Here is a 10,194-nt window from a genome sequence, read left to right as displayed (position 1 = left end):
GGAGGTGTGGGTATCCTTTATGAATATGGATACTCCCCCTCCTTTTGTAGTTCGGTCCGGATTTTGGGGCCGGAACGCATGATATGAGGTATAACCTGATAGTGCTGGGGTGCTCTCAGGAGCCTTGAACCAGGTTTCAGTTACAGCACAAACATCGATGTTCTCCATACTGAGGAGGGTTTCGAGGGCGTGCATCTTGAGGTTTAGACTTCTGGCATTGAGCAGTATTACCCTTAGTTTTTCTCCATTTTTGTTTTCTCGGGCGGTAGGTTTATCATTTGAACCTTGCCTAAAAAAGGCACTATGGGGGTGGCAAGAGCCTTTGCCAATATCCGGAAGCCCAGGGGTGACAGGTGCAAGCCGTCCCTTGCAAAGCAGCGTGGCTTGTCAAGCATGTCATCCCAGGCAGACAGACATTGGATCCCCTTAGAATGACACGAGTAATTAAGCCAATTATTAAAGCTGATCATTTTGTCTCTGTATTGTGGCATCATTCTTGGTGAGGGTAGGATACTGCTCAGGGTCAGGGTCATACCGGCCTGGGCTACATAATCTGAGAGCTCTTCTATGTCTCTTTTCATGTATTCCAGGAGAGTGCGTCTCAGGTCGTTCACACCGGCATGGACAATGACTGAGTCATACTTGTACTTGCTGTGGAGTGACCTGAGTGCTTGTGTTATGTGGCGGATTCTAGCGCCTGACAGGCAGCTGTGATCTTTTCCTTGTTCAGTCTGGTGAGTGGGACGTCAGTGTGTCTGACTATGGAGTCACCTATAACAAGTGTGTCTGGCATTGTGTTTGGCCTTAAGGGCTGTGACTGTTTAGCACACTGACTTTGAGAACTATGTGTTGCATGTCTTATGTCTTGAGGTGGCAGTTGCTTGGGTGTCTGCTTTGGAGGCCTCTGTAGTTTTGGTAGATTTTTGATCAGTGCCTCCGAGTATGTCTTTGTGTGTTTATGTGTTTGTTTTGCAGTTGTGATAGTTCTATGTGAAACTGGGTTTGTGGTGTGCGTGGTTTCCTTCTCCCCCTGTCTGGTCTTGCCAGTCCTGAGTTGAGAGAGCTCAGCCTCCAGTTTGGCTATATAGTTGCATCTCTCACATGTATTTGTGTTTTGTGGGAGAAGGAGTGGGTTGTCTGTGTACATGAGGCAATTGTAACATTGCCTCAAGATGCCCAGATTCACCAGCTGAACAGGAAAGGACGCTAGCAACTGACCCTTCGACATGCTAGAAAAAGTTTGCTGTGTAACTGAGTCAGAAGGGACCTATAGGGAAATGGGTACTCAAGGGGATTCTAGGCTAATGTAGTACTTTGTTTAGTATACAAGTACTTTACCTATATAAAAATGCTTTAGGAGCAAGTGCTGAGCTATTGAGATAGAGAATAGACTGTTTAGATTGCAAGTAGAGAAGTTCTAAGGGAAAAATTGAAGAGCAGACTTTACGGAGCCAGAAATAGTTTAACCTTGTTTAACCGGCGCTGCCCGATGGTGCTCTATGGGCAACTCCGCGCTAAATCACGCCAAAGCGCGCTAAAGCAGGCTTTATAGCAGGGGGTTGAAAAGACCTAGGAATTGACCCAAAATGGCCAATACTACAAGTTTCTGTCTGGAACCACTGCTCTAGGGACAAATAGGCTGCTCAGTGCTCCCCACTCCCACTGGTGAACAAAGAAGCTTCCCTTTATCCAAATAAGGATATGGAATAGCACAGGAACCAAGCCAAAGCCCAGAGATCAGCAAACTCTGAAGACTGGACTATTCTAGTTCAGTAAGGTGGGAAAACAAGATTTTTTTTTTTTTTTTTACAGAAAACAGAGGAAAAACAGACAGTAAATGCTATAAATGCTTTTAAACGGCTAGCACACTTGAGTGTGTTAGCCTACAGGTAAAATTAAGCAACAAATAACTTTTTAAAAGTGCAAAACAGTTAATCAACACAAAACAGTTTAAATAGAATGCAGAGCTGTATAAACAGGTGAAAATGCAGTCGCTAAGCAGTAAATAATCAAAAAGCCAGAAAAAATACTTAAATCAGGAAAAAGTCACTCTTTTGCTCTCTGCTGCTTGTAGAACTCTGCAGGACACCACGAGGAGCTGTGCTGAGTTGAATACAAGCGTAAAAGCTAAAGCGGCTTTATTACAGGGGGCTGAAAAGAGCTAGGAATTGACCCAAAATGGCCAATAGACTACAAGTTTCTGGCTGGAACCACTCCTCTAGGGACAAACAGGCCGCTCAGTGATCCCCACTCCCACTGGTGAACAAAGACGCTTCCTTTTATCCAAATAAGGATATGGAATAGCACAGGAACCAAGACAAAGCCCAGAGGTCAGCAAACTCTGAAGACTGGACTATTCTAGTTCAGTAAGGCGGGAAAACAAGATTTTTTTTTGTTTTTTGTTTTTTTCTTTTTTGCAGAAAACAGAAGAAAAACAGACAGTAAATGCTATAAATGCTTTTAAACGGCTAGCGCACTTGAGTGTGTTAGCCTACAAGTAAAATTAAGCAACAAATAACTTTTTTAAAAGTGCAAAACAGTTAATCAACACAAAAACAGTTTAAATAGAATGCAGAGTATAAATGTTTCTGAGAATCTGCTTAACTATGAAGTATGATTTATAACAATTTCTATGAATACAATATTTTATTCTATTGGCAATAATAAGTTTGAGTAAATGCTCATATACAAGCAATTCAAGGTTTTTTTTGGAAGCTGTTAACTGTATTTACATGACAGAAAATAGATGCATCCTAATATATGCAATGTCTGAATCATATTAGCCAAAGTTTTTGCTTTAAATGAATGTTAGAACTTATTTTTCTCTCCTCTTGATTTCTAACATCAAGATTATTTGAATGTTATTTGAATACAAGTGTTTTATATTACATGGATGTATATAGTAGTATGAACAGTTTTTTTAAAAAAAAGGTTTATTTTAGTTTATATGATGCTGTTTTACCAAATGTGTAGTCTTGTCTTGCTAGATAATTGAACTGAAAACTGTTAACTTCAGTTAAATATAACTAGTATTAAATTGATAAGGTGGTAGCTGACGTACTGCTGCTTAGGGTAGGGGGTTAACTTGAGTGGTAAATACTACTGTAAGTTGGAGTTTACAACTCCAGGCTGGATGCAAGGTTTAATCCTTACATTATTTTCACTTGTTCATTGTTATTTATATATAGTTTTGACATCCACAATATATTTTGTACATTCATTGTCACTACAAACAAAATTGAATCCTATACAAAATCCCATAAGAGATTCAATAAATACAGCTATATTTAAAGGTACACCTAAAGGAGGAGCTGTAACATTACTTATCTTGTTATTTTGATCATAAGATTCTTAAGTTTTAAAAATGCCAAATGACATATTTAAAAGGAATTTCTTTAAACATTAATAGATTGAATAATCCATGTAAAAGGGCAAGCCTAATAAGATACATTAATTTACATAAGGCCAACTTAGTCTTCCTACAAGAAACCCATCTCTTGAAAAAAGATATTGATAAACTAGCCACAAACAAATATACAGTATTGGTTAGTTCAGAGAACACTCAGAAAAAAAGAGGAGTGGCTATTTTATGGAATAAAAGTATGCCCATTCCTAAAACCATTAAGTCTTATCAGGATGACAAAGGAATGTTTTGTATGGTTACAATACAAATTAATGGGAAGACTTACACTTTAATTAATGTATATTGGATACCTGGAATTGGTATGAATACAGTGAAACATCATCTTGATAAGATCATATCATTCTCTATAGGAGATATTATTTTAGCTGGTGACTTTAATTGTATACTACATGAAAGTGATACTACCACTATAGGAAAGAGAAGAATTACATCTAATGCAAAACATTTAAAGGATTTTGCTAATTCTTATCATTTGAATGATATTAATAATCAGATAGATTCAAAATCATTATCATACACCTTTTTTTCTAACAGATACAAAACTTATTCAAAAATAGATAGGGTCTTTATTTCTAACCAGATGGTAACAGATTTAATTAATTCCAAAATCATTTCATGTCCTATATCTGATCATAATTCAATTGTTTTGAATTCATGATAAAAAATACTCATAATGTTCAGATCAAAAGGATACCAGCATACTTAACTCAACTAAAAGACTATAAAGAATATATACTTTCAGAAGTAAAACATTTTTTAGACATAAATAACACTCCTGAAGTCTCCATTGTTTATGTTTGGGATGCCTTAAAATCATATCTATATGGACAAAGTATCAGATGGTATAATAATAAAAGGAAATCTTGGGATAAGGAATTGTTAGATATTCAAAGTAAATTAGACTCTTATAAACAAAATAATAAAGAAAATATTATGGACAAGAAAGTTATTGAAGAAATAAACAAACTAAATGAGAAATACAAAGAAATTTTAACTCATAAAGTTAAAATAACTTTAGAGAAATACAAGTTTTGTCTTATTCAATAAGCCCCAAATACTTACATAGACTTAAAAATAAAACAAAAAGGTTGAATAAACAAAACCATATCAAAGAAATCTTTTCTCTAAGGAAAAGAAGAATGTTTCTAGTATACCAGAAATACTAGATGAATTTAGAAATCACTTTCACAAAATTAACCATAATAATATTAACATGGAACCTAAAGATAAAATAAAGGAGTTTATAACCACAAATATGAATAAAAAGCTTAATAAACAACAGATTAAACTATTGGACAAGGGTATTTCATATACAGAAGTTATTACACAAATAAATAAGCTTAAATCAAACAAAGCACCGGGTAATGATGGTATTATACCAGAGATATATAAAATCCTTTCTAAAAATACATATTCATTAATACATAAGGTTTTATTTTGGCCCAAACTGAGTTAATAACCCCCCCATCTTGGCAATATACATTTATTTTGCCAATTTTAAAACCTAATAAAGATCCAACTAGATGTTCTTCATATCGGCCCATCTCATTACTTAATGTTGATTATAAAATGTTTATGAATATCTTTGCTGATAGACTGAAGACAATCATTCCCGGCATTATAGATATAGATCAGACAGGCTTCATTGTAAATAGAAATACTTTTGATAATATAAGAAGAACTTTAACATTAATAGATTTTGCAAATAGGAAAAAGAAAGATTTAACACTTATTAGTCTTGATATAAGTTCAGCATTTGATTCAGTAAGTTGGGACTATCTGTTTACCTTAATGAAGTGCACAAACTTCTCGGATGCATTTGTAAATCTAATTGAACATTTATACAAAGGAACGTTGGCTTATATTAAGGTAGGAACATATGTTTCACAAAAAATACCCATTCTTAAAGGTACAAAACAAGGATGTCCACTTTCTCCACTATTATTCACTTTAGTAATGGAGCCTTGGGCTAATTTGATCAGAAACAGTACTGACATAGAGGGTTTTGAAATAGATGAAAATACAACATCCAAAATTCAACTTTTTGCAGATGATGTTCTAATTACATCAGCAGGATCTAATTCTTCTATACAGTCTCTATTTGATAACATGATGAATTTTAAAAGTATTTCTGGTTTAATATTCAATGAAGAAAAAACTAAAATACTACCTATATATACACGAAAAAATATTCTCATTAGTGATTTTACTAAATATGTACCCAATTTAGGTCAGATAACCTATTTAGGTATAATACTATCTAAAGATATTAAATCTATTATATATAATAATTATAATACCTGTTTTCTTAATATACAAAATCTTTTAATACCTGGAATAATATGTTTTTTACTATGGAGGAGAGACTTACAATTATTAAAATGATAATATTCCCCAAGATTTTATACTTAATACAATCAATAATACTTCCAACTACAAAAATAATTATCAAGAAACTGAACACACTAATGTTAAATTTCTTATGGGCACCTAATAGACCTAGGATTGCATTAAAGAAACATACTAATAGCTGGTCTCAAGGGGGTATTTCTTTTCCAGACTTTAATTTATATACTATCTCTTTTATTGTAAAAGTTATTACTTTATTAATAGATCAGTCATATGTCACAAAATGGAAAGATTATTGGGAGCTAATTAGTATACACTTCATGAAAATCTCCTTAACACATAAAAATATGATTGTAAATAACTCCATGTTATGGTTACTAAAGGAATTTTGTATTTCACCTATTACACCTAAACATATGGTTTGTTACCCATTAAATATTATTATTAGTTATCGTAACTTTATATTCATGCACCCTAAGTATAGGGAATGGAATTTTATTGTATTTCCTATAATGTATACTCAGGGTATGCTTTTGTCATCTACATCTGAAGGAACTCATTTAGCTATAGATAATGATCTAAAGTACTGGTATCAGTTGATATCTGATAATAAAGTTAAAAATCTAGATTTCTTAAAACAAGAATTTGATCTAAGAGAAACTTGCTGGTTAGAGGTTCAGACCTTTAGACAACATCTCATTAATAAAATAGATTTAATGTCTATAACTGTTAAAGAATCTATTCCAATACTGATTGATTACTTGATATTAAATTTACAACATAAAGTTTCTGATAAAGGTAAACTTTCATACATACATAAAGTTATCAGACAAGAAACTTTTTACAGTGTAGATTCATACTGGAATTATTTCACTTCTATTAATGGGGACCCACCAAATCAACAAGATAAACAATATATATTGGAATCTGATTATAGAACTACGTCTTCCATTGTCTGGAGACTTTATCATAGATCTTTTTATACACCTTTGATGATGAATAAAATAAATAATAAAGATAATCTATGTAAGAGATGTAATGTAGAAATTAATGCTGACTGGGCTCATATGTTTTATGACTGTATAAAATTGAAAGAATACTGGAAGTCAATTAATGAATTTTTGCAGGCTCTTTTTACAGATAATTTCATTATTTCTAAATCTCTTATATTATTCAACACACCTATACCTCAAAGTGTTAAAAAGGTTAAGCTTCCCTTGTTATGGTCTATTCTAGCAGTGGCTAGGAAAATAATAACTAGAAATTGGATTTCAGATACACCTCCTTCGTTCAATGAATTTAAAAATGTTATGAATATAGTATGCCATATGGAAATAAACACAATTAGGACTAGAACAAATAGAAAAACATCTTATTTTATTGTATGGGATAATTTACAAAATTTGTTTAAAAAATTTTAATTTCAATAGCAGGGTATTTTAGTTTAATTAATTGATCTGATTGTAGTGGATGTCTTTGTAAATACTTTAGTTGTTTTGTTGAATATTATAATAATACCTATTTTTAATTACTTGTATAAAATTGTTATGATATTTCTCTTATATGTTAAAACAATAAACCTGTTTTGAAAAAAAAAAATTAAGCTTGATTCATGCCATTATGAAAGAACATATTATAATACAGACTAAAACAAGTTTCTTTAAACCAAAGTAATTTTTTACTTCAGCTTCAGTTCAGTCAGTGTTTTTACAATACATACTACCTGATTTTTAAATGAACATACTCAGAATTATGCATTCAAAAAACATTTGAGTAACAGGACTAATCAGAATTCTGTACTTTTATATTTATGTAGTTTCCTTAACTGAGTAACAAATCTGCTGTTTCTGTCAACAAAATATGACAATGTCACACAGTCAATTTATGAAATATATTGCATTAATACTAGCTTAAAATTCTTGTTCACATGAGACAGCTAATCTGCGACTGCAGTTCAGGTAACCTGAATGCAGCTAGTTACTCAAGTGACTGTAGGAGCTAATTATGAAAGATAAAAGTTTGCGAGTGGTGACTCACCTATCCTGGAGGGAGGGAGGCAACTTTGGCTCAACACATTGGTGATATGTGGTGGCAGAAGGAGGTGTTTACCCACTAGAGTTCCACATGAGCTGAACCTGCACTACCACAGTGCTTTTGCACTAATAGATAAGAGGAAAGTAGCATGTGGAGACAAGACACAATTCCCCTCAGGAGGTGCTTATCACATGCACAGAAGAGCCACCAAAGGGGTGGAGGCTGCTTCCAGTGTAAAAGAGTATACTGCCCACTAAGGACAGTAAGTTGAACTGCTCCCTACCACCTGAGTCTAGTCAAGAAATAGAGGATTGATGGAGATTCTCAGACAGGGCTGAATACACTGCAGGGTTTGTGCATAGCTAAGGAACACCTGAAACAAATGAAGAAAATGTAGAAAGGTAGAGATGCCATCAGGCAAGATCCTGGGGGATGGAAGAAAAAAATACGAGGTTTGATATGAGCAGTATTAATCAAAACACTTTGTTCTCATAATATAAAGCTGCGCACACTACAATGGCCACAATTATGCTGTAAAGTGATGTTACTTAAATTAATATTCATAAAAGTTTCCCTAGAGTGAGCAAATTGGCTGTGAACATGATCTGCCATGTTCACTTCTCTGGAAATGAAACAATATTTTTAGGAACATATTCAATATGCCCATCAAAGCTTTGCCAAATCATTCATGCGGACAGCAGTAAATATTTACATACCAGATCAGTCGAGGCCCGGGTTAATAATGACTGCCACCAGTACTGTTACCCAACATGGTGCTGGCAGAAATTGGGCTACTGTTGGCTGAAGGAGAAGAAGATGGGGAAGGCATGGCCAAAGGCTGGAAGAGAGGAGAAAGGACAGGACTGCGGTAGTGAGGGTCGGAACTTTGAATGTTGGCAGTATGACTGGTATAGGGACAGAGCTAGCAGATATGATGGACAGAAGGAAGGTTGGTATATTGTGTATGCAAGAGACCAAATGGAAGTGGATTAAGGCTAGGTGTATTGGAGGTGGGTTCAAATTGTTTTATCATGGTGTGGATGGGAGGAGAAATGGCGTAGGAGTTATCCTGAAGGAACAGTATGCTAAGAGTGTTTTGGAGGTGAAAAGAGTGTCGGATAGAGTGATGTTTATGAAGCTGGAAATTGATGGTGTAATGATGAATGTTGTTAGTGCATATGCTCCACAAGTTGGGTGTGCGATGGATGAAAAAGAAAAAATTTGGAGTGAGTTGGATGAAGTTGTGATGACTGTACCCAAGGGTGAGAGAGTGGTGATTGGAGCAGATTTAAATGGGCATGTTGGTGAAGGAAACAGAGGGGATGAGGAAGTGATGGGTAGGTATGATGTTAAGCAAAGGAATGCAGAAGGTCAGATATTAGTGGATTTTGTGAAAAGGATGGACATGGCTGTGATGAATACATATTTTAAGGGAGGAGCATAGGGTGACATACAAGAGTGGAGGAAGATGCACACAGGTGGATTATATCTTATGTAGGAGGACCAGTTTGAAGGAGATTGGAGACTGTAAAGTGGTGACCGGGTAAAGTGTAGTTAGGCAGCATAGGATGGTGGTTTGTAGGATGATGTTGGTGAGCAAGAAGTGGAGGAGGAGTGTAAGGGCAGCACCAAGGATCAAATGGTGGAAATTGAAAAAGGGTAATTGTGAGGTGATGCTCAGGGAAGAGTTAAGACAGGCACTGGGTGGCAGTGAAGAATTACCGAATAGCTGGGTAACTACAGCAGAGCTAGTAAGAGAGATGGCTAGAAAGGTGCTTGGTGTGACGTCTGGAAAGAGGAAGGAGGACAGGGAGACCTGGTGGTGAAATGAAGAAGTACAGGAGTGTATACAGAGAAAGAAGTTGGTGAAGAAAAAGTGGGATTGTCAAAGAGATGAAGAAAGTAGACAAGAGTATAAGGAGATGAGGTGCATGGCAAAGAGAGAGGTGGCGAAGGCTAAGGATAAGGTGTATGAAGAGTTGTATAAAAAGTTGGACACTAAGGAGGGAGAAAAGGAACTGTACCGATTGGCTAGACAGAGGGACCGAGCTAGTAAAGATGTGCAGCAGGTAAGGGTGATAAAGGATAATGAGGGAAATGTACTCACAAGCGAGGAGAGTGTGTTGAGCAGATGGAAAGAGTACTTCGAGAGGTTGATGAATGAAGAGAATGAGAGTGAGAGAAGGTTGGATGATGTGCAGATAGTGAATCATGAAGTGCAGTGGATTAGCAAGGAGGAAGTAAGGATAGCTATGAAGAGTATGAAGAACGGAAAGGAATTGGGTCCAGATGACATACCTGTGGAAGCATGGAGGTGTTTAGGTGAAATGGCAGAGGAGTTTCTAACCAGATTGTTTAATGAAATCTTGGAAAGTGAGAGGATGCCT

Source organism: Protopterus annectens, chromosome 1.part2 (assembly GCF_019279795.1).
Source record: "Protopterus annectens isolate FY-2018-M chromosome 1.part2, PAN1.0, whole genome shotgun sequence".
Classification (NCBI taxonomy): domain Eukaryota; kingdom Metazoa; phylum Chordata; order Ceratodontiformes; family Protopteridae; genus Protopterus; species Protopterus annectens.
Note: the sequence above shows the minus strand (reverse complement) of the source record.